General features: G+C 55.0%; 1 protein-coding gene across 1 annotated transcript in view; it reads left to right on the top strand.

Annotated features, from left to right (window-relative positions):
- The first annotated feature begins 52 nt into the window (after positions 1–52).
- Positions 53–7,259, top strand: part of FXYD6 (FXYD domain containing ion transport regulator 6) — a 29,851-nt gene continuing 22,644 nt past the window's right edge. Inside the window, exon 1 of the mRNA XM_024751753.1 lies at positions 53–378. The gene's annotated coding sequence lies outside the window, so the exon portion shown is untranslated. The remainder of the gene's footprint in view (positions 379–7,259) is intronic.

Genomic DNA, 7,259 nt, shown 5'->3' with positions numbered 1-7,259 from the left:
CGGCGGTCTCCTGTTGCTACTCGGAGCGGCCTGCCCTTTGAAAAAGAATCTCTCCCGCACCCGGGAGCAGCGGCGGCGCGCTCCGAGGAGCCGGCGGCGCGCGGCGAGCAGGAGAGGGTCTGCGCACGGATGCCAGCAGGAGGTCGGCGGACGGTGACATCGCGGTCCCCGGAGCCCAGCCCCGGCTGAGCTCCCGCCCACCACTCCCCACCCCTGCAGGACGCGCCTCTCCAACAAGCCCCAGCTCTTCCCAGCAAGGGAGGCGGGAAAAAAGCGAAAGCCTCGCCCACAGCCCTGCCCACAGCCCCGCCGCTCCCAGGCTCCTCCGGACTCCGCGCATCCTCCTGGGATTGTCTCGGAGGGGACCGCGCTGTGCAGGTAAGTGGCTGCGGTGGTGGCAAAGTTGGGTTCTTCTTCTGGAGAGGGAGAGAGGCTGGGGTGGGGACAGATCGCGGGGCGCCGGGATGCTGCCAGGGTTGGTTTGTTTCGGTGGGTGTGAGCGGTCCTCGCCAGGCAGCTGCCGCCTGGGCCGCGGAAACTGGGCAGGGGATGGAAACCCGGAGGTGGTCGTCGGAAGAGAAGAGGGGCTGCCGAGGGGAGGCAGGCCGTGGCGGTGGGAGTGAAGGTGTTCTGGAAAGGGGCTTGCCGCTACCTAGAGCTTGGGGCTACGGTTTTGGGAGAAGGGGAAAGGGCTGCTCTCCGCTGTGTCCAGGGGTTTTTCCTTTGTTACTTGGAAGCTTGGACTGTTTAAGTGGAGTGTGCAGAGGTGAAGAGAGGGAGGGGGCCGGCTGTGTGTGTGCACACATAACCATACAAAATGGAACTTGCTGGCTCGGTGCTTGGGGGACAGGGAGAGCTGGGGCTGGGCAGGGGGCACTGGGAATGGGGGCAGGTAAGGAAGGCTGATTCCAGGGCGTGGGGTTCATGAGAGTGTCTGCATCAATTTTCCTCTCCTCTTGTCTAACCAGTCCTAGCTTCCTCCAGGGGGCCCTGACCGCCCCCCCCATTCCCTCCTTTCCTGGTACCCAGCCCTCTTTCCCCAGCAGGGCTGGCCCTGGCACAGCCTTCCCCATTGTGTCTCTTGGGCTTCCATGGAGACTTGGAAGGGCCGCCTGGGGCTACTGGCGCTCGCTTCTGGGCTCTTACAAGTGGTGGCTGGTAAAGGGAGCACCTGACGGTGGGAGCAGGGAGCAGCCACACTGGAGCAATGGGCCTGGCTAGGCCCCTGCTGCCCACCTCCAGACACGGTGGGCTGTGGCTGCCGGGGCTTCTCGCCACAAATGGGGCCTCTGTCTCCACTTGCTTTGTCTCCTTGGCGTTGTGCTCTCTGGCTGGGCCGAGGTTTCCAGGTTTGGAGATGGATCAGTGGGCAGCCCACGTCCTCTGTTGAAGGATCCCTCTGTGAGGGCCCAGTACCCTCATACTGTGTATGTGTGGATATGGATATCTGTTTCCGCAACTTAGCCTTTTTCACGTGACCTGCCCGGTAGTTGCCATAGAAACCCCTCTTCAATTCTCAGCCTCCCTCCTTTTCCTGCCCATTCTTTACCTCCATATCTCCTCCCCTCCCCCCAACATGGTTGCCTAGATACTGGTTATCCCTGACTTCTCAGAGTAGGAGACCCTGGAGAGCTAGCTAGCTCCCAGCTCAAAGTGATGTGGCCCCTACCCCATCCAGGGCCCCCAACACACAGTACGCATCACAAACACACCCCAAACATATGCACACTTGCCACGCCACCTATACACTCACACACATACCGCACATCCTACTTGCCACACACACTGCATCAACACACTACACACACATATATCATGCCACGTGTACACCACATAACACACCACATCCGCGAAACATACACCGCGCCACGACACATATATCCTACCACATGTACGCCACATAACACACGACATACGCCATACATACCCCACACCACACACATATCTCCTACCACATGTACACCCCATAACACACCACATCCGCGAAACATACACCGCGCCACGACACATATATCCTACCACATGTACGCCACATAACACACGACATACGCCATACATACCCCACACCACACACATATCTCCTACCACATGTACACCCCATAACACACCACATCCGCGAAACATACACCGCGCCACGACACATATATCCTACCACATGTACGCCACATAACACACGACATACGCCATACATACCCCACACCACACACATATCTCCTACCACATGTACACCCCATAACACACCACATCCGCGAAACATACACCGCGCCACGACACATATATCCTACCACATGTACGCCACATAACACACGACATACGCCATACATACCCCACACCACACACATATCTCCTACCACATGTACACCCCATAACACACCACATCCGCGAAACATACACCGCGCCACGACACATATATCCTACCACATGTACGCCACATAACACACGACATACGCCATACATACCCCACACCACACACATATCTCCTACCACATGTACACCCCATAACACACCACATCCGCGAAACATACACCGCGCCACGACACATATATCCTACCACATGTACGCCACATAACACACGACATACGCCATACATACCCCACACCACACACATATCTCCTACCACATGTACACCCCATAACACACCACATCCGCGAAACATACACCGCGCCACGACACATATATCCTACCACATGTACGCCACATAACACACGACATACGCCATACATACCCCACACCACACACATATCTCCTACCACATGTACACCCCATAACACACCACATCCGCGAAACATACACCGCGCCACGACACATATATCCTACCACATGTACGCCACATAACACACGACATACGCCATACATACCCCACACCACACACATATCTCCTACCACATGTACACCCCATAACACACCACATCCGCGAAACATACACCGCGCCACGACACATATATCCTACCACATGTACGCCACATAACACACGACATACGCCATACATACCCCACACCACACACATATCTCCTACCACATGTACACCCCATAACACACCACATCCGCGAAACATACACCGCGCCACGACACATATATCCTACCACATGTACGCCACATAACACACGACATACGCCATACATACCCCACACCACACACATATCTCCTACCACATGTACACCCCATAACACACCACATCCGCGAAACATACACCGCGCCACGACACATATATCCTACCACATGTACGCCACATAACACACGACATACGCCATACATACCCCACACCACACACATATCTCCTACCACATGTACACCCCATAACACACCACATCCGCGAAACATACACCGCGCCACGACACATATATCCTACCACATGTACGCCACATAACACACGACATACGCCATACATACCCCACACCACACACATATCTCCTACCACATGTACACCCCATAACACACCACATCCGCGAAACATACACCGCGCCACGACACATATATCCTACCACATGTACGCCACATAACACACGACATACGCCATACATACCCCACACCACACACATATCTCCTACCACATGTACACCCCATAACACACCACATCCGCGAAACATACACCGCGCCACGACACATATATCCTACCACATGTACGCCACATAACACACGACATACGCCATACATACCCCACACCACACACATATCTCCTACCACATGTACACCACAGAACACACCACATACGCCATACATACACCACACCACAACACATCGCCCCCAATGCCACACGTACACCCTGTCATCGCACTGTGTGTGCTTTCACACATACCAGCAATAACATCCCGTTGCTTCCCCAACACACACGCGGTACTTCTCCGCAGTAGGTCTGGCTGGAAGAGAGAGGGCAGTTTCCTAGCTCTATGCCAAGGAGCACGTAGGGGAAGGCTCAAGAAGGCCAGAAGGAAACACCTCCCCAAGAACCCTGCAGAAGAAGGTGGAGAGGAATGCACTTCCAGATTCCCTCAGAGGGCAGCCCCTCTCCTAGGTGCTAGATGCAAGAGGCTGGGCGTGGACCAGAATTTAAATCTCTCCATGACCCTGAGAAAGCCTAGGGCTCCTGGCCCCTCCTAGGAGGCTGGACTCTGCTGCTGGGTCTTCCTGCCTAGCAGAGGATCAGGCAGCTCTGGGACCAGCAGAAGGCTCTGAGCCTCCCCAGAGGAGGGAGGAAAAGTGTGACTGTGTGCGGAGAGCGGAGAGGGCACGGAGAGGAGACAAAGCCTGGATGGGGGCTGGGAGGAGAGGGGAGCCAGAAAGAGGAGCCAGGTGAGTGTAGAAAGTGTAGGTAGGGTGATGGCAGGGAGGAGGTCCAGGCTATCCTCCCTCCCCCAGGTACACTTTCCTGCTTTCTCCTTGGCTCCGCCAGCCACATCTGTGCATCTAGGAGAGGAAGTGGGTTTGCAGAGGGCTCCTGGATTGCCAGGGCTTTTCTAAGACCTGTCGCTTCTCTAGGGGTCCTCGTGGTAGTCACCGGAGGCAAGGGTCTCCTTCCTGGCCGCCTTGTGATCTCTGGACTGACTTAGGCCCCATTTCACTCAATTATTCAAGGAATTGTTTTAAGTACTTACAATGTGTTCATTGCTAGGGCCATGAGGGTGAGAAGGAAGACACAGTCCCTGACCTCAGAGTCCTAGATTTCTCAGAGCCGGAAGGGGAACATCCAATCAAGACATCACGTAGATGGGGAAACTGAGGCTTGGGGTCACACACCCAGCTGTGGCTGAGGCCTCTGACTCTTTAGCCAGGATTTGTGACCCCCATACTTCCTGTCCCACATCACTTGCCTTCTTTTCTTTATTGCCAGCAATCCTCTGGGGACCAGGATCCCTTCCAAAGTGTGGGTGCCCTAGTGGGTGGGGAGTCTGCTCCATCCTATTTTCTGGGAGAATGTAGCCCGGAGAGGGGCCAGGAGGAGCACTTCCCTAGACCCTGGAAACTCCCCACAGCCATAGGGAAGCCAGCCCACCAGACCCCCCGTAAGTCAGAGCCCAGCCCTGTTGGACCTAGCTGGCTGCCATCTGGGTGGCAGACTGTGCCAGGCAGCCCCCAGGACTCACTGTCTGACAAATCACCCACCAGCTTCTGCCTGAACACCCTGGAGGAAGCAAACCAGTCATGACAGGCACAGCCCCTGGAGGCAGAGAGCCTGTAGCAGAAAGGCTGTGAACTGGAGACACAGACCCAGGTTGTAGTCCTGCCTGTGCTCTAGGGGGAAGTGCATTCATGCCACAGATATCCTTTAGGATGCAAACTGGGTTTCTGGCAAAAGTCAGAAATGGTTTAGAATGATCTCAAGCAACTGAAAGCCTCCACGATTTTAGACCTCTGTTTCCACATCCGTCAGCAGAGGGGCTAGATTTCATGATTTCTAAGGCATTTCTGCCTCCTAATTTTTATAGATTGTACAGTCTTGAAAGAGATCCCTTTTCTCTCCGGGTGCCAATCTGTACTCATGATTTCATAACACAGGGTTGTAGCTAAGCTGAGCAGGAAAGGGGCTGGTCTCCGGTCACTCCGGAGAAGGCCTCGCCTTTCACCCCGCGGGCCAGGAGACGCTCAGGAAGCTCAGACTGGGCTTCTTTCTCTCAGGCTGCTGTGGCCGGTCCCCCTGGACACCACGTGCACCTGGTCTCTTCTGCCAGGATGAAAACTGGGGCCGGGTGGAGTCTTGGGAGATGTGGTCTCTGGAGAGGATGAGGTCCAAGGCCATCATCTGCTGGGTCTATGAATCCTCTGGATGGAGAGCCTTGGACCAGCTGGAGAGCATGATGGGAGGTGCTGATCAGGATTTTCTGTCTCTAATGAGAAGCAGGGTGTCTCTGGCCAAGACAAAAGCTTGGAACCAATTTGGCAGCATCTTCTCTTCTCTGGAATGGGAAGGAGGAGGGGCCCTCTGACCTGGGAAAGTATGAAGTCAGCTTGGAGCTCACACAGGGACACACTTGTTACAAAGATGCGCGGGGGAGCGGGGCTGGGGCCCTGGGAACCAGGCTGGGACCATGGGAAGGTGGCTGCTGAGCTCAGATGATCTGATCTGAAGCCAGGGATGAGGGAGGAGCTAGTTGGAATGACAGTGCCCCCCATGCAGCTGGAGGGCAAAGCCAGGCCTGGGAAGGGACAAGAGGCGAGGTCTTAAATTCACACAAGCCATCCCTTGAACAAATGTTAACTGAGTCCCTCCCCTATGCCAGGCCCTGTGGGCTTCCCAGGACCCACAGAGCTGTGAGAAAGTCAGATGCTGGTTTCATTCACCGGAGCCCTCCTGCACTGGTAGATCCATCCATTAGCCCTGTGCCTCCCTCTCTCCCCAGCTGACCTTACCCGCACCTCCCCTGGGAAGGCCCTGCAGCGTCCTTCTTCAACAAGCAGGGCTCCACGCTTGCTCGTGTGTCGCTCACACTGGCACACACTCTCCCCTTCTCACACATACATAATCTCCATACCTAACACACAGGCATGAGCTCACAGGTTCCCGAGCACCCTCTCACCTCACCCCGGTGCAGTCTCTCACCCAGACCATTGTGACCGCCTCTTCCCTTCCACTTTCTCAGCCCCCATTCTTTTACCACTGATCTTGTGGGCCCATATGTCTGACCTCTCCATTGCCCTTTTTTTTTTTAATTTTTAAAAAAATTTATTTGTTTTATTTATTTATTTTTGGCTGCATCGGATCCTACAGGTTCCCGAGCACCCTCTCACCTCACCCCGGTGCAGTCTCTCACCCAGACCATTGTGACCGCCTCTTCCCTTCCACTTTCTCAGCCCCCATTCTTTTACCACTGATCTTGTGGGCCCATATGTCTGACCTCTCCATTGCCCTTTTTTTTTTTAATTTTTAAAAAAATTTATTTGTTTTATTTATTTATTTATTTATTTTTGGCTGCATCGGATCCTTGTTGCAGTGTGCGGGCTTCTCACTGCCGTGGCTTCTCTTGTTGTGGAGCACGGGCTCTAGGCACATGGGCTTCAGTAGTTGTGGCATGTGGGCTCAGTAGTTGTGTCTCACGGGCTCCAGAGCGCAGGCTCGGTAGTTGTGGCGCGTGGGGTTAGTTGTTCCGTGGCATGTGGGAGCCTCCGGACCAGGGGTTGAACCCGTGTACCCCGCACTGGCAGGCGGACTCCCAACCACTGCGCCACCAGGGAAGCCCTCCATTGCCTATTAATGAGGACAGGTACTTGGCACTGGCCCTCGAGGCTCTCAGGATCTCAGGAACTCGGCTGCAGCCACCTCTCCA

The sequence above is a fragment of the Neophocaena asiaeorientalis genome, unplaced genomic scaffold, assembly GCF_003031525.2.
Source record: "Neophocaena asiaeorientalis asiaeorientalis breed wild unplaced genomic scaffold, Neophocaena_asiaeorientalis_V1.1 scaffold479, whole genome shotgun sequence".
NCBI classification, from domain to species: domain Eukaryota; kingdom Metazoa; phylum Chordata; class Mammalia; order Artiodactyla; family Phocoenidae; genus Neophocaena; species Neophocaena asiaeorientalis.
This window is presented reverse-complemented; position numbering and strand designations above follow the sequence as displayed.